General features: G+C 44.7%; 1 long non-coding RNA gene across 1 annotated transcript in view; it reads left to right on the top strand.

Moving 5' to 3' along the window:
• Positions 1-22,591, top strand: part of LOC149872001 (uncharacterized) — a 68,800-nt gene that overhangs the window by 9,628 nt on the left and 36,581 nt on the right. Inside the window, exon 2 of the long non-coding RNA XR_016440570.1 lies at positions 12,409-12,478. This is a non-coding gene — a long non-coding RNA (uncharacterized LOC149872001). The remainder of the gene's footprint in view (positions 1-12,408; positions 12,479-22,591) is intronic.

Raw genomic sequence — 22,591 nt, 5'->3', positions numbered from 1 at the left:
GAGATGGTGCCAGAGGAGGAGGCCACCAGGCAGCTGCGCGGGAGGTGTCTCCAGGTAAGGCTGCCCCCAGGGGCTCTTGGAAAGCAGGGGAGTGTCACTGCACTGATCAAGGCCAAAACGACATCCCAAAGCCAGGCAGCGGGGGCGCTCCCTCGGCTGCAGCAGACACTCCCCGCAGTTCGTCGCAGCTCACCCTCCTAGCTTCAAGACAGTCCTGGCCTTAAAGTAGGTGGGGGCCTCTCCTCCCCCCAAAGCTCTGGGGAGTAGCGGGTGCCTAAGCAGAGACTTGGTGTGGTGGCCTGGGATCATCTCAGGGCTCTGCCTCCCCAGTGCTGATCTGCTCGCCAGATCAGCTTTCACTGCAGTTTACGGAACACCACTCACATACCAAAACCCACTGAAATGAACTGCACAATGCTGGCCTGATTCCCTTGGCGTCATCACAACCCGGTCAGCCAGCGGTGCGAACAGCGTCTAGCTGCGCATCGCACTAAGCCCTCTCCCATCACCAAGCGCAAATCCCCTATGTACAGAGGCAAGACAGGACAGGGGCGTCCGCCAAGCACAACACCTAAATCATAGCGTGCTGTTCTTCTCGTGCTTTTGTTAGCCGGGTTTTCCAAAAATACGCAGCCAAGGTAGTACACAGAAAGTTTACGTGAGACATGGGCGTCTCTTCTGGACAGTAAAACCCTGCGGGAGCAGCCACACGCATTGTAAATATCCAAGAAGACCAGGATAAATGCCATTCTTTTTTATGATGTCCAGAGACACGATTTAACCGTGAGGTTATGAGCTTGACAACTCCAGAGAAAGTTTCCTTTCCTTGGAGTCTCAGACCAGCAGACTCCCTATGCCTGAAGAAGTGACTGCGCCCCAAAGCTTGCTAAGAACTGCTTCTAACTACGCAGTTGGTCTAATAAAAGATATCACATCTACCCAAAGAACCTCGCCTGCCTAACTCCAGAGGAAGGCCTTTATCAATCCGAATCACCTCTCCCTCTGTATTGACTGAGGACTGTTGTCTTGATACTCTTAGTATTCTTAATGTAACAGATCGCATTTGGACACTCCCTGTCATGGATGCAGTTCGCAGCATATTTTCAGATGCATCAATATGCTCCTAACTTCCTTTAAAATTTGCTTTTTGGTACTGAATTTTTAAATGACAAAAGGTTCCCCCTCCAAAAAACCAAAAAACCCTGTAGCTAGTACATCCAGCTGTCTGGGGGCTTGATACGGTGGGGGAAAGTATTCTGCTCAGGCTGCTTAGAGTTATAATAAAAATGGCTAAAGTTTTCAGCTCGAAACATGGCGTAGATTGAGGCCTCATTAAAGAAAAGGGTCCGTTTAATTTGAAAAAAAAAGACGTAATAGAGATTACTACAACTTTCTTACTCGTCATGCCCGATAGATATTTTTCTGTAAATTGCGCAGGTGGGTATTAAAACAGATGTTCGCTCTGTGCGTTCATGTGCTGGTTCAAAGTAATGAGGTATTTTCCAGTAAAAAGATTTTGGAGCCTTAAGATGGGAAAGAAAAATAGCTACGGAGGGAGGAGGAATTCAGAGGTTTGGGTGTCTGGATGAGCAGATCTCTGCGGAGAAAGAAAATCTCAAGCTCGTTTAACCCGGGCTGTCGAGTCTAGCCAGTGCAGTGTGTAAGGCAGGTAACCCCGAGAGCTGGAGGGAAGGAGTCGATCGTCAGGCGAATAACCCTTCTTTTGTTAACACTTCCAGCAAAGCTCATCCTCGTCGCAAGAGCACTACATGCGCAGGATTGATCCGAAATGAAGGCTGCAAAATCTAGCCCCTAAAGTTTAGAATGAGGAAAGTGTTTGGCGCCTTTCCACGCATGAGGAATTTCCTTTCCTTTAACTTTTCCTGTTAGCTGCTATTCTGTCGTTGGTCCTTAACGGGGTAACACGCAGGGTACCCAAGGTGGCCAACTTAATGTTGGGAAAACGTTAGTTGTTGCTGTCTCCTTCCTTGGAATACTTGATCGCACAACTTCACCCCTGTTGCATCAAGAGAGAGAGTTTTGTTTTGTTGTTATTTTGCGGCAATAGACAAAATGTTTCCAGGAAACACAGGCAGCGAGTGGCTACGGCGCAGAACTGGATCACCACCCTGCCTGACATCTGAGTCACCTGAACTTGCCGAGGGCAAACCTTTTCCAAAAGGGAGGCAGGTGCCTGATGCTCTGGCACGAACCAAAGATTTCATTTCCCCTCGGATTAGCTGTTCCCAGACTACATTTTAAAGAAATAACAATAGCTGTCTATGACAGAAGGACCTTTTCATCCTGGGCACTGTTCCTCCAGGATCAGAGTGGTGTTGAATCCGCTCAGCTGATGACAGGATCAAAAAGCTTGTGTGCGGCTGTTTTATTGGAAAGTCCTCATTCCTGGGGGCCCGGAACAATTTACTCAGAAGCACACGTGTGTGTCGAAGTGCACAGGGCTCCTCTAACGCCATTTGTTTGTACTGCACACGTTCCCCACTTCAGGCTGGGTCACAAACTGGATGGCTAGGGCAGGGAGCAGTTTTATTCGTAGCCCTCCCTTCTGCTCCTCTGCGTTAAGTCGCAGGGGCTCAGGGCGGGAAGCCGGGCCGGAGCGGCTCGGGCAGGTTTCGGCGCGCAGGCCGAGCGGGGCAGCCGCTGCCTGCCTGCGCCCGTCTGGGTAAAGGCCACTCCACCGTATTTACCCCGGCAGCCCTGCACAGCTACGTGGCGGGGCCACGGTGCAAACGAGAAGTGCTGAAATATGCTCCCGGCGCGGCTCGGAGAGGACTCGCAGCGCCTAGGGGTGCGACACGCTGCACTGGTCACGTACCGGGGCCTGATCCTGCTCGGGCCCGGACACACCCTCCCGTTTGCAGCCGACTTCAAGGGAGCTCTTTCCAGGCTGCGCTATACAACTCCTGCCCGCTGCAGCGGGGGCGTCACTTGCTCCGCGGTGTCCCGCGCGGGGCTGGCTCGCAGAGGCGCCGCAGCAGCCCTGCGCCAAGCACAACCGGCCGCAGCGGCTGCCGGGGGCAGCCCAGCGCGGCCCCCAGCTGCGCCTCCCCCGGGGCGGGGGCGGGGGCGGGGGCGCGGCGCCCGGAGCTGGGAGCGGGCCTGGCCGGGCCCCCGCGCGGGCACGCGGCGCCTCCACACTCCGCCCGCCCGAGGATTTCAGGGATTCCCCCAAACGCCCGCCAGGCCGGCTCGGGGCCGGGGGCTTGGGAAAGGCTGAGGGCAAGGCAGGGGCTTGTGGGGCTCAGCCCATCGCTGGGGAGGGGGAGGGGGTCCCCGGTCATTTCCCCCGCAGCTGCCGCTTTCCGCTCCTCTCCTTCTCTGCTGTTCTGGGGCGCCCTCTCTCGGTGACACGCGGGCGAGCCGCGGGCCCGCGGGACATGCAGCCCGCGGCCGCCGCGAGCTCCTGCCCGGCCTGCAGCGCCCCGGCTCCCTCACCGCGGCTTTTAAACAGCTGGACCGCGCACCGCCTCCGATACCGAGCTGCAAAAGTGCCTCTCTGTAACCCTGGACATTTATAACAGAGTCCAAGGTAATGTTTCTTTCTGCACTGGAAGCAGGACTTGGCTGATCACATGCTCAATCCTCCAAGCTAGATCCAAGTATTATCATTCAACCAGCCTGCTCACCATCACATCTGTTTCAGAGTGTGAATCCTCTGTTAATTGCCCTGCTCGTGATTGCCTGGCTTGTTTACTTCAAAGCAAGACCACAGGAAACAAGATGGATATGCATTTAAAGTAATGGTGAAGTTGTTGTCACTGACAACAGATGTCTCTTTCTTGGCTCCTCTTCCATTCTAAGTGCAGAATCACAGCATTAGCTTATGAGTTTATATGTATGTATACACACGTGCATACATAGATACATACACACACCACATTGTACCTGAACTGGAATTGCTTAGTAGGGCTGTGCGGAATTTCACCCGCAGTTTTGTTTCCATGCTGTTTCGACTTGTTTCAAGCTCAAAACAACAAAATCCAAACGAAATGGAGAGCTTCAAAACAGCCTCAAAACGAAAAGAGGCAAGTTGAAATGTTTTGAAATTTTCAAAACGTTTTGAGTTGCCAAGCTCAAGCTGGGCTTTCCTGCAGGAAACAGAAACTAAAATAAGGAGAGGGAGGGGGGAAGGAGTGCTCTCATTATTGACTGTGTGGCTGACCAGTGACTGTAATTCTTCCCTGAAGTCTCTTCCAATCCCAGTGCTGGCGGGGGGGGGAGGGTTGGGGGGGGGTTGGAAAAACTGCAGAAAAGGCAGTATTGTTTGAAGGCCCTGCTTTCTGCCTTGGTGTCAGTTGAGTGAGGGCAAACCTTAGCACACACACAGTGTCATCCACCCATGTCATGAGTTTTGCCTGTCAGCAGCCAGAGGTACAGGGCCCCAGAACCCCTGCACCTATTTCCTTGAAAGCTGGCAGGCTGTGTGGCCTCAGAAGGGGCTACCATTCCTGCATGTTTCATTCAAATTAGGCCAGAAATGACAAAGTTATAAGCTGTTTTGAGCTTTCCCATTATAGCCTATGGGCGAAAAGTCAAAACAGCATTGAAACAGCAAAACTGTTTAAATGAAATCAAATGGAACAGCAGTTTCGAATTAGAAACGAAACGCTGTTCCCTCAAAACGTCAAAATGCAAGTCAAAATGGAACAGCGCCGTTTTGTACAGCCCTATTGCTTAGGTAAGTAGGGCTGCAGGGTCCTTGCTAATTGTAATGCTAGTTATTCTGAGTGCCCTCTGCATATTTTAGAAGAGTTGCAGCTATCTTATTCCTTCAGTAAAATGTTTTTGCCTGTGTTTGTGCTTGAGAGCCTCCAAATAAAAAAACCCCCCAACATCTGGAACACAAGACAATCCTTTCCAGTTGATTAAAATGCACACAAGCTATCCCTCAGAGAAGCTAATCTATACTGTCACAGATCCATTTGGGGGGGACCTGCAGAGCCTCAAGTTTCTCCCTGCTGCACTGCCTCTTTTCCAAGGAACAGACCAAGGGACAATTCCTTTGCCCCTACAAGCCTCAGTCCCACTGTCCTTAGGCTAGATCACACAGCTGCAACAAGGAAATCTCTGCTAGGTCCAGGGGGGGCTCCCCTCTGGGTTTGTGAAAGAAATGTTAAGTCCCCCTTTCCAGAGAAAGGACTAGCCTGGAATATCACTTACCTCAAAATCACTCTTTCCACAGGCAGTCAGTAAGGGGACAGAATTGTTTATTATGTAGAAGAAAAACATTATACAAGCCACACTGACCATATTTTTGGAGACAGAAAGAAAAAAGCCAGCACAGTTTCTTATCCTCTCATTTACCTGCATCCTAGTCCTCCTGAGAGACTTGCCAATAGCTCCAAAATACAACTTTCCTGCTGATTTTGTCAGCCCTGGCTGCTTGGACCATTTAACCTCCAAAGCCTTGAATCCAAAAGCCCATGACTCTATCCTAGCTAGACTCTCAAAAGCTTTCCAAAGCCAGCCCCTCTTCCCACCCCAATCAGCATTATTCTAATTGCTCGTGAGTCACTGATCCTCCAGAAATTTCTGGTCTCCCTGGCACTCCTCTCAGATGCCATTACTAGAGTTGATTTCCCCATTACAGGCAGACAATGCCTTGGGTATGTGCTAAATACCTTGCTTACTTATCTTCTAGCTACACGATGACATTACAAAAGTACATTTATATCATACTATGATACAAAAAATGACAAAACTGAATCCAGCTTCATGCTAGCTTCAAATAGAGACTAAACACCACAGCAGTGAATGTAATTTGGGAGAAAATCCATGCATGACACACAGGAAATCCAAGGTAATTCAGTTACGGGGTGAATCCATGACGTGTAACCCACTGATGCAGTTTGAGGCATTTAGAGCCAAATATGATCATTTTAACCTGATCTGGTTACAGAAAGCAGTCTACAGCCATGACCAAACACAAGTGCATGGCTGCATACTGCTTCAAAAATGAGCTATTGGGTGAAAATCTGAACCCTTATTGCATGACGGATCAGATGAAGATTTTTTTTTTGTTTAAGGAAAAATTTTCCTGTTCCAAGTCAAATCAGCCAAATCAATTCCAAATCCATTCAAGAACCAAATGTGGCCCTACTACTGGCATACTTCCTTCACCCCTTTCCAGGGCTTCAGATGCTTCCAAATCCTTTGGCAAGCATCCTACGAACAAGCCCAAGCCTGGAAGCTTGGGGTTCAGGTGTCCTTGAGTTTGGCCTACCCCAGCCATATGGCCACAGGAACAAGCCAGGCAGAAGTGTCCCATTTCCATAAAGTCAGCATGTAGCGGAGATCTTCCCACTGGAAGCTAGCCAGTGGGAAGCTGACTATGAGGCCCTTGTAGGGACTCCTGTCCATGAGCAGACAAGGATGCAACCCTTCACTACACAGTGCCATTTTAGGTGCATTACCTCAGTCAGGGTGTGACGGGCTGCCTGGCAATGACCTGGCCCAGGGGTTTTGAAAGGGCAAAAGATGATTGGAGGACTTGGGATACCCTTTCCACACCAATCAGGCCCCAGAGACTCACCCCACCCCCCGTGTCCCCTGATTGGCCCCTTGGGTCACCTGGAGGGGGATAAAAGGGGCAGCTGGGCTGACTCAGGAGAGACTAGTGAGGGACAACAAGATAGGAGCTTCACAGAGCTGAGCCAGCGGGGCAGGAGCAGTGCCCCAGAAAAGCCTGAAAGAGCAGGACCTGCAGGCAGCAGTGGGACCCTCAGCAGTGTGGCTGGCATGAAAGGCTCCCCACTGGGCTCCAGGATCCCCTGGGAGAGGCTGCAGCCAGCAGGAGAGGCCTTCCCTGCTCCAGGGAGGATTTGAGCAGTGACCTGAGAGGTTCCCAGCTCTGCTTCTAGCTCCTCCAATCAGAGGCTAGGAAACCCATCATGCTCAAGAAACCCAGCAGACTGGAGCAGTGGTGGCTATGTGGCAGTGCTCTTGTCTACCATGTGGGAGATCTGTCTTCAAGTCCCAGATGAGGTGACTTTGGGTGAGTGAATTAACCAGAAGCAGATTTTCTTGCAGTAGAAAGGGGCCATTGTGTTTCTCCCACTCCAGATACCAAGGCACTATATTTCCTTGTCATTTGACATTTTGCATTTTGTGCCTCTTTATATTTCACCAACCTGTATTGTTTGTTCTGCTGTCTGTGTTTAATATTTTGTTAACCCTCTTTTTTTTGTTGTCAATGATTAAGTGTCTAACCTTTGTTGAATCCTGCCCCCTTAGGTCATTGTAGTGTCCACTATACCCTCTGATTTATGCCTGCTATGTTCCCAGTATGAAAAGGTACATGGTTAAGTCCCCATTGGTGGTCTGGCTCTGCTCTATATGGGAGGAGAGTCCCTACATCTCCTCCCACAGAGCTTGTGCACCTGCTTTGATCCCTTCAATTGGAGAGGGGGTACCTCTTGGAGTACCATCCAGGTTACAAAGGGTATTTCTCCTGCCACCGCTGTGGTCATCATATTTCCCTAGCCCCTGCTTGGTGGGTGTATTGGAGCCCCACCCTGAGGTGGAGGCCTCAACTCGCCCACCCCAACCTCCAGCACTGTCTGGGGAACCCCTAGAATGAGCTCCATGTCCTCCCTTTCCCCCTCTCATTCTGAAAACGGGGACAGGCTGGGAGAGAGGAGGGGCTGTTGCTAGGAGAAACTGGTTGCAGGCTCAAGCAGCTAGACTCCCCTCCCTCTGGAACCAACAGTCAACTTCTGTTTGGTCCTGGGGATTTTCTGTTTGGTCCTGGGGTGGGGTGGGCGGGGCAGATCAGGTCAGGGCTAGGGTAGAGAGAGGCTGCAGGCAAGCAGCCTTTCTCCACTTGATTGATGCCAAAGTAGAGTTCAATCCCCACCCAACAGTGAACATCTGTTGGGTGTGGCGAAAGTGCTCTAACTCCCTGCTCTTTCTATGAAGCACCATGAGTTAGAGCAGGGAGCTGCACATCTGTCAGTGACCTACAATTCACTGTGAGTAATAGGCTACTTAGCAACTATGTTTGTTTTAGATGAATTTGCTTTTAGAGTAAGGTATTGCTCAACACTAGCAAGGGAAACAGAACTGTTTTTCTGATAATAATACAAGTGTTTGAGTCTTCATCCAACTTCTTCCTAAATCCACTTTCCCTTCAGTATGAGTGTCCATATGATGTCCTAGAAAAATGACAACAGTAAAGTGTGGAAGCGTCCAGATCCTCACAGACTGAAGGACAAACCTTGCCACTGGAAAAAAAAAAGGATACAGAGTATTTCCTTAAACCTTCTCAAGGAATAGTCCTGGTTATAACATGAGAACATACCAGCAATAAATCGCTTAAGTGTTTCATCACATGCTTCAGCTACATCTTGTTCTTGAACTAACTACAAGAGCAATATATTGTTCCACTGGCCTAACAAATCCATTGACTAATCCTTCTTGATTAGTTTGTAACTGAACCACTGGCTTTTTATAAATTTTGGGCTGGCTTACAGGGGTAACAAAGAGTTTGAATATAAAATTAACCTTCTGCTGCAAGGATAAAGGACTAAACAAATAATCACTGGGCACATCTACAGAAAAAGCTTTACTGTAGATCGGGCTAATTAGCTCTGCAGTAAAGTGTCACCATCTATACATGGTGCTATTAAATCAAAGTAAACTAATTAACTCCACCACAGGGTAGTACTTCCTGACATACGTGCTATCCTATAGTAGAGTTATTTACTCCACTGCAACACATGTGTAGACAGTAACTGGGATTAGGTGGAGTACAAGGGTGCTACAGTGTGAGGCTGCCTGCTGGGATAATAAAATAATTATCTTTTTCTGCAAGCTTTCAAGTACATGCCTGTCCTCTGGGCATGTGTGCCCAAAAGCTTGCAGAAAAAGATATATTTTTGCAATTTCTTAGTTAGTCATACCCCCCACTAGGACCCCTGTAGGCCCCAGGGGAGGTGCACCTAGGCCTAGGGTCAGAGAGGACCTAGTCAGGGAACTTCTGAAGGGACTGGACGTATTTAAATCAACAGGTCCTGATGATCTCCACCCCAGAGTGCTAAGGGAATTAGCAGAGGTCACTGTGGGACCCCTTGCACAGCTTTACAAGCACTCATGGTGCTCTGGCATGGTGCCAGAGGACTGGAAAAGGGCCAGTGTAGTTCCCAGTTTCAAAAAAGGGAAGAAGGAGGACCCAGGAAACTATAGGCCTGTTAGTCTTACCTCAGTCCTGGGTAAGCTTTTTGAGAGAATTATCCTGGCACCGGTCCACGAGGGGCCAGTGGGGGAGCTTATGCTTAGGGGCAACCAACACAGGTTCATTAGAGGCAGGTCCGGTCAGACCAACCTGGTGGCCTTGTATGACAAGGTCACAAAATCCTTAGACACAGGCGTCGCAGTGGACATAGGCCTTCCTAAAGTCCAGAAAGACTTCGACACTCCTACCCCATTCTCATTAAAAAACTAGGGGACTGTGGCATCGACACCTACCCAGTCAGGTGGGTTACTAACTGGCTGGAGAGTTGCACCCAGAGAGTGGTGGTGGAAGAATCTTATTCGACCTGGAGGGATGTGGGCAGTGGGGTCCTGCAGGGCTTGGTCCTCGGGCCCGCACTGTTCAACATCTTCATCTGCAACTTGGATGAGGGGATAAAAAGCACCCTGTTCAAATTCACAGATGGCACTAAGATGTGGGGAGAAGTGGGCACACTAGAAGGGAGGAATAGGGTGCAATTGGACCTGGACAGGTTACGGGGGTGGGTGGATGAGAACAGGATGGGGTTCAACACTGACAAGTGCAGGGTAATGCAACTGGGGGGGAAGAACCAGCACCATATCTACAGGCTGGGGAACTCCCTCTTGTCAGTGAAGAGGCAGAAAAGGATCTTGGAGTCATTATTGATGCCAAAATGAACATGGGCCAACAGTGTGGGGATGTGGCAGGAAGACGAACTGTACCTTGTCATGCATTCACAGATGCATCTCAGGCAGGTCCAAGGAGGTGATCCTCCCCCTCTATGCGGCACTGGTCAGGCCGCAGCTGGAGTATTGCGTCCAGTTCTGGGCGCCGCACTTCAAGAGGGATGTGGACAACATGGAGAGGGTCTGGAGGAGGGCCACTCGCATGATCAGGGGGCAGCAGGGCAGGCCCTATGAGGAGAGGCTACAGGACCTGACCTGTTCAGCCTCCACAAAAGAAGGCTGAGGGGGGATCTAGTGACCATTTACAAACTAGTCAGAGGGGACCAGCAGGCATTGTTCCCCCAAGCACTGCCAGGTGTGACCAGGAATAATGGTCACAAGCAGGCAGAGGGTAGATTTAGGCTAGATATCAGGACGCGCTACTTCACCGTCAGGGCGGCTAGGGTCTGGAACCAACTTCCAAGAGAAGTGGTGCTGGCTCCTACCCTGGGGGTCTTTAAAAGGAGGCTGAATGAACACCTTGCTGAGGTTATTTGACCCCAGTACTCTTTCCTGCCCATGGCAGGGGGTCAGACTTGATGATCTGCTCAGGTCCCTTCTGACCCTACCTACTATGAAACTATGAAAAGGTATCGTCTCTGAATCAAGAGTTTTAGATTTTTGCATTGCTTTGCATTAGTAGTGTAGATGTGCCCATTGTCAAGTCTGCTGCTGTGGTTTAAAAATGTACTAAAAGCATTAGTCACTGTAAGTAGAAGCTTTTTATCCCCTAATCCAAATGGCTATAAAAAGATTCTGATACTTACATGTAAAATAAGTAGCATCTTATTCTACAAATAGTATAATTTCAATCAATGACACTGCTTATGGAGTAAGGTTTTATTGGGCCTGAGTAAAGGTTTCAGAATCTGGTCTAATATTAGCTTTCCAAGCTGAAAACAGTTCTGCTGAACTGTAAATGAAAATCTGCTCCTAGATCCCCTTGTACCTCTTCCGTTTTGGCCTGAATGCTCCAGTCCTGGCCTTACTGTACAGCATGAGCAGCTAAGCTGTGTGCTAGAGAGTTCAGTGGGACCTGCAGGCTGAGTTATTACTCTTTCCTATCATCCATTTCCTGAATAGTATTCTATTTTCAGAGTTGAAGAAACATCTTTAATACGTCTACTCATCTCCTCCTATAGATGTCTATGGAAAATGGCAGAAAGATCTGTGTAGTGGCAGGTGCACGAACCCCACTCAAAACTTACATCATCCCATCCTTCAATATCTGTTGTCTCATTTTATGCAGAAGAGCAAGGAAATTTCCCCTTTAGTCCTATCTCCTCTCCAACATTATAGAATCTCATTAGTTCTTTTGTAGACAGGGCCTTGTGCATCTAAGGAGGAGGAAGCAGAAGTTACTTGTGCATAATGGCTACGTACAGACGTTAAAACAAACAAAACCAAAAAAACCCTCTGTGCTTTGCCAGAAGCAACAGCACTTTAGTTCAATCTTGCTCCTCAGTGACTGTATAAATCACGTGCTTCAACTGAATTGAGCGATTTAATCAGCTATTAGATAAAAGTGCCAAAAAAACCCTACTGAAGTGTTTGATCAATGCACTGCCTCTTCTGGGCATGCACTGGGCTCAGTGCAGGACCACTCCAAGTTTGAAGTTCCATTTCTGGGGTGTATTTTTAACAACATCTGTGAAAAAAGCTCTCAGTGGAATGGGAGAAATTTCCATGGTCTGTATCTGACTTTTCCTGAAAACATCATAATGGACTCAGTTCAGGAATTCAGCTAATCCTTTTTTTTCATTCTTTTATCACTGTTAATGAAAAAAAATCCCATTAACTTCAGTGACTCACAGATTTTAAGGCAAGAGAGAACCAGTTTAATCATTTAACTTGGCTGACTGCAGAATTTCACTATGTGATTCCTACATCAAGTCCATAACGTCTAGATGATCTAAAGCATCTCTCTTATATAGCTCGTAAATGCTTACAATGACATCTGAGCTTGATTTCAGTACTTCAAGTGATGAGAACCCACCATGTCTTTAGGTAAGTTGTTCCAGTGGTTATTTACTGTCACACTTAAAAATGTGCATATTGTTTCTAGTATGAATTTGTCTGGCTTCAGCTTTCAGTCTCAGATCTTGTCATGGCTTTACCGTCTCTTTACTGTCTAATAGCTGGAAGAGTCCTGTGGTTGTTAGTCCAATCTGTTTTTACTTCTTTCTTTACTGTTACTTCTTTATCACCGGCTTTGATCTTTAATATATCCTCTCAGAATAAGTATCTAAACTCAGACTTCTTTGGGATTCTAAATATTAAAAGAATCCCTGACACCGAGAGTGATTTCTAGCCTAGTAAGCATGGCATCTGAATATCCCAATTTTAGGATAAGTGACATAGACAGTTCATAAAAAAAAAAAAAACAACAACAAAAAACATTTATAATGTTTTTTAAACAAAGCCTCTAACTGGAATTCTTTATTCTCTTAGTTGGACTGTTCACTTGAGTAATGGCTGCAGGACTGAACCCAAAGTGATGCTGTTATAGAGAATATAGCAGGTATGTTTACCTACTTATCTTTGTTAATGCTTCAAAATAAAAATTAGAAACAAAAGACGACATGGATACATGGAATACCTTTATTGGATTACATACAACAAAGTTAAGGATAACTGATTTTGCCATTGACCTAAGATGGAAAAAAAAGGAATATGAAGTGGCACACTGCATTATTTACCTTCCCTGAAGATTTTCCTAGGCTTGCAGAATGAGCTATACTGGCATAATGGGGTGTGTGTAGACAAAAAGTGGGCCCTAAATTGAAGTGGTGGGTTTTTAAAACCACTGCTTCAATTTAGGGCCATGTAAATCCCCATGTTGTGCACACACCTGTGCACTTACCTGCCTCTCTGGTGGCAGGGAGGGGAGTGAGCTGCTGGCAGGTGGAGCAGTCCCTGGGATGCAGGGGGGCTGGTGCTTCCCTCCGTGGCAGTGGTGGCCCCCTGCCAGGTGGCACCCAGGTGGCACTCGCCCACAGGCACAGGCACTCAGATGGTCCCAGGGGGCACCATAGCCGTGGAGGGAAGCACCGTGCCCCTGCACAGCTCAGGCAGGCTGGGGGGCAGGAGGACAATCACCACTTTTTTTTTTTTTTTTTCCCTTGGGAAGAGCCTGCCTTCCTGGGTTTCTGCCAGGCTGCCTGCACAGGCTTCCTGCAGAGCCCCTGAGCTGCACGGAGCCCGGTGCTTTGGTCCATGGCTGTAGGGCAGCAAACTAAAACTCCTCGGAGGACTTTTAGTTTGCTGCGTCCGAAGTCATTTAAGGCTCGTTACACCACTGGATTTGCTACAGCAGCTGGAATTACTGTTCAATATGCCGCTGACGCGTACAAATACCAACACCATTAATGTGGTGCAAAAGCATTTAACCTACTATAAAGTGTCTTGCACACACGCCCCTCCTTGTTTCGTCTACACATGGCCATGGCTGTAAGTCTTGCTACTGTTACTGCATGGGACTATTTGAGTGGGTATTATAGGATCATGTGGATTGTCAGCAGGGTCAGGTGTGTGTATTTACAGGTATCAGTTGATATGACAATCATGTGACTTTTAATCATGCAAAAGTAGAATGACAATAGCATGTAAGGAGCCATCCAAATAGCATTGCACTATGTTCTTTTGCTTTCCACACATAATTAATTTCATATTTCTGTACTCAACAATGTACAGCTGTTTTCTCATTGTCCTTATTTTCAATCGTGGAGCTCCATATTGCAGGGTGCTGAATCCAAAGTGCAACACTGGATCAAACAATGGCTACAGGATTTGCCTGTCTACATCCACTAGGGACTGTAGCTTTGTTGTAAGAAGAGAAAAACAGAAGGTCAGCCCAGGTTTATCTAGGTATCAAACTGTCACATTCCACAGGGCCTTCCCCACACTGGGCCTTTGTTACAATGTTTACCAGGGCTGGAGGCAGCTGTGTTTAGAAACTCACTTCAAGTAATATTAGAAAAGAACAAGCTAGATTTCCATAGCAAAGTCTTATCTACCAGTAAATTCAAGAAAATCAATGCTGTTCCTCAATTGGACCTTTACCACACATTCGTAAAAGGTGTTATAATTATGTGATGGTAACAAGACTGTTATTTAGTGCCAAAGAGGTGCACTGTGAAATAGCTGATGTGTAATGCTGTGCAGTGGTTAGCTATATCTCATCATTTAATACAGGAATAAAAAGGCAGAGCAGTCTGGTATGATCCTGATCTCAATGGAGACACCGGGAGAAGGCTCAAAAGCCTGTGTTTCTGTGAATGTCTAACTATGGAAGAGTTGGCCCATGGTGTGTTTTGTGCCAATTAGTAAACTCGGGTCTGGGTTCAGTTTCTAAGCTACTGGTTATAGGGGAACCTATACCAATTAGGCTTTCTGTTTCATGGAGAGCCTACACTGTAAAAATTAATTAATGAATAGGCTAAATGTGGTTTTACAAATCCCACAAAACCCACAAAGTAGTCAAATTAGGAGTATACAGAAATCAGGGAGCCCTACCTCTTATATACATTGTCCTTTTGTCCATTCTCTTACTCACTTCAAGGCCATAACCTGAAGTAATATAATCTAAGTAGGTGCCTCACTTTCACTTAACGACACAGAAATTTTTTTCTAGAAGTAATAATTATTACTTATATATATGTCTGCACCTCAGAATTTAATGTAATTCACTTTCCTCAACCTGCAGCTACTTTCCTCCCCAGTATTCCTCCTCACTGTATTATTTTTGTGGTAATGAAGCCAGCTAGCATAGGGCGTGAAGAGGTGTGAGTGAAGAGTAAGCAAGCCTGTGAAGGATGTAAAGTTTACTTTGTGCATCTGCAAAGCCTGCTGGAGCACATACTCTGGAGTATAACACCCTTACTCACTCAGACACTGCTTAACCCTGTAGAGATCTACCCTTTTTAATGATACAGACGAGTGAACTTTCTTTTTCTAGAACTGGAAGAATCTACTACAATTTGGGATTCAACTTTGCAAAATTTTTCAATGACCTTTTGAACATTTTAGAATTTCTTCTAATCCTATGTTTCAAAGGTGAAACATTTCTCAGTTTTCTTACATGGACCAGAAGTGTTAGAAGTCTGGAAAACTTTAAATTCTAGTGATCAGGGAATGACAGAAAGTTTGACCAGTTCTACATTTTCCTGTCTCCATATTGTTATATTTTGAACCTGCCAACAATTAAGATTGTTTGCACTTATTTCTACTTTTGTTGCCGACTTTTCATTGTAACCCAGGTATTTGTAAAGTGTTCCCTAGTGCAGAACTGGCTAAACTAGCTACAACAGATAATATTCAGTCACTGAATTAAATGTGGAGCTACATGAATAAGTATACAAACAAGGTTAGAATTACAGGGGGACTTGTAGGGGAGAGGCTGAGCCCCACCATAAGAGAGCAGAGCTCCTCATAAGAAACAAGAGCCCCCCTGGCAGGACCCATGCCTCAGGCAGTGGCAGCGATGGTGGCTCCTTCTGGCTTCCAGCTGCCACTGCCGCAGACCCCACCAAGAGTGGGAATGTAATTTGAACCCTGTATACAAAGTAACTAAAAGATAAAGTTTACCATTGCAACTCATACAACATTTTAGACACTGTTCTGGCTTAGGTTATATCATTCACTGGTGTTTTACAGGTCCTGCTTTGGGCCAGTTCAGAGAGCCTATGATTTTTGTACCACAGCATGGAAGAGGTGTTGCAGTCCATACTTCAGGATACTTGGTTCTTTAGCCCAAGCCGTAGCAACTTATAATCTTAGCAGTGGAATTTCTCTGTTCAAGTCTTAGTGGTTTTATCAGAATGGTAGGCATAACTGGACAGCCACTGAAGCAATAGTAGCTGGCCACCCACGTCCATCCTGCGTAACTCCATTGGCTTATTTGTTCAAAAATGTAACTTTAATATCAGAGGTAGTAGAAATGCTCATGGGGAAAATGTAGTTGAAAGTCATCAAGGAGTTAATAACTAACACTGTTTATGTAGAACTTCAGTATTTTGTAAGCAAGCTGTCTCTGTATATTTGTACAGCACTAAGCTCAGTAGGACCTTGATCCTGACTGGGGTCTTGTTTCAGCTACAGTACAGATAATAAGTTGTAACACCACCACAGGGACAATCAGCAGAGAGAGCAACTTAAAACATTTTATTATGTGAATTTGTCCAGTTGTCCTCCATCAGTAAAGGTCCAATTGTGCTTTTAAGGCACTGCTTTTCACTGGGGATGGCACAGATCCACCCTACATTAGGAGAGTACATGAGGAGAGATTGTGAACCCTGGATCTCTTCAGCCTCTGCCAGAGAAGGTTGAGAGGGGATCTTGTGGCCACTTACAAATTCATCAAAGGGGGCAGCAAGGAATAGGAGATGCTCTGTTCACCAGCACACCCCTTGGAGTCACTAGGAACAATGGCCACAAACTGGCTGACGGCCAATTTTGTTAGACATCAGAAAGAATTTCTTTATGGGAAGAGTTGCCAAAATCTGGAATGGGCTTACAAAGGAGGTGGTGCTCTTCCCTACCTTGGGGGTCTTTAAGGGGAGCCTAGACAGGCATCTGGCTGTGGTTGTCTGACCCCAGTGCTATTTCTTGCCCAGGGCAGGGGCTTGGGCTGGATGATCTACTGAGGTCCCTTCTGACCCAAACATCTATGAATCTATGAAAGGAGTTGTGTGTAAGTGAAGCAGACTTCCTCCTGGAGCTCTCAGATGCTTGGAAGGGCTTCACCCACTGCTATGCACTGTAGCTGAGTAGGTAATGCCCTCCCACATGCTTATTGTTTTGTAACTGATTGGGGGAGGGTGGGAACACAGCCATAGCTCAGCCTCCTGCTCCACCTCGCAGAACGCTGTGTGTTCTGCAGGGGAAGACAGAGGGGTGTCTGGTGCTTGGTTTAGCCATGAAGGAGATAAAGGTCCATTGAACTCTCCCCAGAACTGCACACCCACATGAAGACCAGGCACAGTCTGGCTTTGATCAAACAGGAGCACACATACACACAGAGATGTAAACATAAAACCCGCCAAAGTCCTTAAAGAGCATGCTTACATTTAAGTATGGGTTGTTCAATGGCACTGTGCAGATGCTTAAAGTTAAGTTAATATTTTTAAGTTCTTTCATGGACTGGATTCTACATTGACTTAATAAACAAAGGCACCAAATAAACAAAAGCAGCTGGGAAGAATGCCACTTTTATATTTCAAATTGTGAAGCCTGACAAATAGGTAAGTAGGCAATAGCATGTTAAGAAAAGATCATGTCAGTGTTCCTTGACTCTGTTCAAGGAAAATTCAGATGGAGGACTTATGGCATCTAAGTTTGCACCTCACACTTTGCAATTGCAGACGGGGTAGGTAGATGTCCTGCACAAAGGGACGGCAATTTCTATTTCCAGAATGACTTGATTTGGGTTTTTGTAAAATACAAATGATAATACCTACCAACATCAGAGGAGTTTTGTAAGAATTAATTAATTGTTTTTCAGGCCCTCACAACTTTAGAATTCACTGGGGACTGCAGACTTATGCCCAGGAAAATTTTTGCCCAACATGAGAAAATATACTGTTGTATTATCTTAGCACATTTCTCTTCTATAATGGCAAGATCTTAAGCTAGATTAAATACTAACAGCACATCGTATTGGAGGAAATAAATGCTGTACATTCTCCAGAGATGATTTGACATACTGAAAAAGTAAAAAGATTAGCATAATTTATTATTTTCATTACTAAAAGAGAAGCCTAGTGATCCCAACTGAGTCCAAGGCTCCATTATTCTAGACAGTGTACAAATATATGTGAAAGAGATGATTTTCCCCTTCATTAATCTTAAACAGGCAGATAAAAATGAAGCAAAAATGTAACAGTGAAATGTCAATATTATTAGCTGCAAATGCAGGTAATTTTTTACAAAACCAATCAGCAACATATGAAAATATTTTCATTAAGAACTTGTCCTCCAACTTGGCTAGTAGGCAGCACAGGGCACTAGAGAAAAGCGGTATATTCACGGTACAATGCTTGTTTTGTTTTGCTTTGCATGAACACCATCAACAGGCAGAAAGAGAATTATCTGAATAAAGCATATTCCCTACACAATCTGGCCAGTGCCCAATTAGCAGAGATGATGCCACAAATGGGTCCATTTACAGTTTTGTCAATATTGAGGCTCCTTCTATTTTCAGATATCTTTTCCTTTGCCTCAGGGGCATGCGGCCTTAGATTCACCTTTATGATGTAAAATCCTAATTCAGTGTATTTTTTACATGTACATATACTCACTGCACTGGCCTGGGGATGGTGGAGCAGATACACCCTATGGAGGTTACCAAGAAGGACTGAGCACGGGCAATCGCATCCGCTTTCTTAGCCATTCAGTGGATAGAAGACTGAGTACACTAAATTATCCTTATAGTGTCATGGACTTGGTCCTGTTTTGGATGATATGTACCCCATGGTAGGAAATGAAAGGAGAAAACATTGTAATCAGTTGAGTATGAGTGTTATAGGTGTGGCCGAATCTTCTACATGGTAACCAAGGCAGCTGAACAAGCCTCCTGATACTGTGAGTAATAGTCACAGAATTTTTACTTACATTTTATTACTCCTAAATATTTACTTAGAGGTATGTATATTTTTATATTTTTGCGGGGAATAAATGCCATAAAGTCAAGACAAGTTGTGTAAGAGAATAAAGAGCTACAGATTTGGTTAGGGAATGGGTTAGGGAATCGAATGGAGGAGGAAGGAATTCACAGATTGCCAGTATTGAATTAGATCCATAAGTAAATCATAAAATAACATTCTGCAGAGTGTGGGATTAGGAAGGGCATTTACAGATCACATTAATTAGCAGACAATGCAGGCCTAAAGTAAATTACACTAATTATTTCATGCTTTTGAGTGATTTGACAGAATAGAGACCTCTGAAGATGAAAACCATTCTTTGCACTTTGATTAAATCCTCTTTGGCCTAGTCTTGCTTCCAATAATATCCATAGATGTTTCACTACTATATTCAAGGCAAATGCAGATGTTTGGGGAAGTTGGGAGAGATTAGGCTGTGTTAAAAATGACATCCAATTTAACTTAGGTTTGCCCAGGTACGGACTTTACACTAGTTAGGTCAATGTAAGTGTGAACTGTATAGAAGTTCAGGACAGTTAGATCTATCTAAAAAAGGCCGACCCAATCTAAGTTAACCCTGCCTCCAAGGTAGACCTAGCTTAGATTGGGTTGTCATTTTTAGAATGCTCTAACTGTCCTAAACTTCTGTACAGTTCCCAGTGTGGCCCCAAGGCTGGGAAATCCCAGCTGCTGGGGCTGCTCTTTCCCCACCTGCTCCCTGGCACAGGCTAGTTTTAGCCCCTCCCAACTCCTCTCCCCACCCTATGATGGATGTACACCCCCTCCCCCTCATGTACCAATCAGCTGCCCACCCAAGCTTGCCAAACTCCCCATCCAGCAAGCCACTCCCAGTGCATGTTTCACTGGCATTAACCAGTGCCGTGAGCCAAAGCAAGTAAATCAGGGTGGGAGGAGAGGTGGGTGTGTGGAATGGGGGGGTTGGTTCACAGGGAAGTGTTGTTCATCTGGGGATGGGAGGTTCAGGGGGCTAAAAATAGCTCCTGATGCCAAGGGATGGGAGAGAGAGCTCATACATCCACCCTGCAGGTCCTGTGAGCCTCCTAGACCCTGCCATTCCCCTGTGGACCCTGTCTGCCCCTCAATTTCCCCCCTGGACCTCACTGTCCCCCAATCCCTCTGATGTCCCCTGCAAATCCCACTGCACCTCCAATCTTTTCCTGGAGCCTGCTTACTCCACTATTTCCCTACTGACACCTCAGTCTTGATTTACTTTAGCTCGTGAGGACTTAGATCATTCTAGCCTCCCCCTAACCTCCCTGAATGTCTGTACGCACCAAGTAAGAGGTGGGTTTAAATGCAATATAAATACAAACACTTTAGTGCTAATATTTTATTCATTTTATTCCAAAATCGGATATATATCGAAGCCACCCTTTATTTTGCCAGATTATTTCTGGATTGCTAAATAAAGAAATGATGATACTGGGCTTTAACATGAAAGCTACTATAGTGCTGTTTTTATATCTGACACTTTGGAGTTTAACTAAGTTTTCATTACTCTAATGACTCTTATTTGTGAATAAAATACTAGAAGTAACATGCTTAATATTGACTATGTTGTGAAGTTAAGCATTTTTTGAGCAATAGGAATGTATTTTATATTAGATGCAAAAACCTTCTATACATTTAATGTAACTATAAATTTTAACTCAAATGCTTATATTTCTCTTCTGACAGAAGTAAATGCTGGAGTAGGAGCAGGGCAGTTATAAATTCACTTATTGCCAAACCACACATTCAGCTGAATCTACACTTACAATATCCTTTTTATATTTAATAATAACAAAAAGACAGAAAAGGGAATTTATATTTTCTTAAAATGAAGTATTATTGTTTTAGAACACTGGGTTTAATGGTGGTAACTCCCCAATAAACACACAGTATAGGATTACAGACATAGAAATGAAATAATCAAAACTGGCATTTAATAAAATCCTTTTTTTTCATGGAAATCTAGGATGAACTTACAAAAAAAATTCTATAGGTTTTGATCTATAGCTCTAAATATTTAACACTGGGGATTATGTATTACTTTTCCACTCTGAGGGATTACCACGTTTTGCCTCAAATCTGCAAGCACGCAAAAACAACAGATATTGTCTGTACATGGCTAAGACCAATATTTTCAAATCTGAAGTAGGGCTGCTGAAGGTTGAATGGTATATTGAGAGAAAATGTTGAATCCAGTGGGATGGACCATCACATTTCAATCTTTGAGTGCCCTACAGGCTGATATTAGTAGTGAGGAAGAAGAGGAAGAGCAGATGTAAGAAGAGAAAACACTGCTTTGGGTCCAAAGTTTCATTTGATTTCCATTTATTCCTTAGACTACCTATATCTTGGGAATGAAATAATTTTGGCCCCTAGCAGACATTAAAATAATGGTCTGACTGGGATCAGAGGACTTTTATGCCCTATCCCAAAAATCACATATTCTGCCATACCAGATTTGGACTGAACAAAGGGGAACTGTGACCTAATCAGATTGTCAGGATGGAACACAGCCAGCCCCAGGTCTGGAACATATGCCACACATTCAATTTAAGACATGACACAAATCAGACCATTAAATGTGGAACCTCTTTGTGGCTGGTGTGTCATTTTTCTGCAATGACTGAATGTGTGGCATGTTACAATTTTGGTGTGATTAAACATGTTAATCATGCCATAAATGCAGCAGCTGCTGTGACCCTATGAAACACAGAAAGGAATGTTTTCACTTTTTTAAAACAAAACTACTATGAGGCTATTCACAGTATGGATAGAAATAATCATGGAAATTAAAATAAAAAGTCACATTATGCTATATGCTTAGAATAAGAAGAGTGAAGAGCTGATAGCATGATGTGGGCTTCAGCTGAATTAATTTTACATCCTTCAGACATTTACTACATAGCTGAAGTTGCCTATAATAAAGTGATCTATTGTTTACAACAAATTAATACTGGAAAATCTTAGTTCTAAGATAACTCTAAGGAAAAAAACCCAGGATAACAAACTTAGTTCTATAAGGCTCTGGAATATTAGCCTCACAATCAGATTAATGCTGACCTACTATTTGTCAAAGATAAAATGATTAATTGTGATTGGAATATTCAGAGAGATTTAAGGGAGTTAGGTGCCAAAACCTTACCGAAAGGCAAAGTCAGACTCCTGAACTTAAGACCAGAGATTGTTCATCCTATTCCACAATGTTGCACTAGTTTAAAAATAAAACTCCCCATTAAGATCAATTGATTTTGAAGGGTAGTGGTCCCAAATGACCATCACCACAAAATGATCCTTTAATTTTAAATATGCCAGCATTTAAATTCCCCATGCTAATATTTTTAGAACTATTTATAGGGAATATTTCACTCTGAATAAGTAATAAATAATTTAATCAATCCTTTCATCCTGCGCCCCTTTAAAAAATACTTGGTAGTTTGAAATGTTTAATGTAGTAGAAAATCTAAAGGGACAAATAAAGCATCAATAGGCTATTTTAGCAATGGAAAGTATTTAAGACTTGCTTAACTTACTGAGCTCTTCCCAAAATTTATTTTGAAATAGGCACATAAATAGCTCATCACTTTCCAGCTCCAATTTTTGTATGTGAAGTACATGAAATATTTTAGCTTTGTAATCATTCCCCAGGCTGATCTTGAAGGTGCATTGGAGTAACTTGAGATGTGTATTTTTTCCTTCTTTTGACATCTTTGGAATATCTGGAAGACTAATTAGCTTGTTCTTACTCAGCATTCTTCTTGATACTTTATTTTATTTATGCACATGCGCACCTTTATTGGTAACAGGCACACACAGAGAGGACAATTAAAAATAAATGATTATCACATCCCTGTGATTTTGATTTTCCTTGTGCTTATCATGAGAAAGATTGCAAAGCCAGCAGTAGATTTAACTAAAGTCCAATTTTTCATGGCACTCACTGTTCAGTAGAGACCCAACACTGCTCTATACACGCTGAAAAA

This window comes from Crocodylus siamensis, chromosome 2, assembly GCF_052110815.1.
Source record: "Crocodylus siamensis isolate JL-2025a chromosome 2, ASM5211081v1, whole genome shotgun sequence".
NCBI lineage: Eukaryota > Metazoa > Chordata > Crocodylia > Crocodylidae > Crocodylus > Crocodylus siamensis.
The sequence above is the reverse complement of the archived record's forward strand: the minus strand, read 5'-3'. Positions and strand labels throughout refer to the sequence as shown.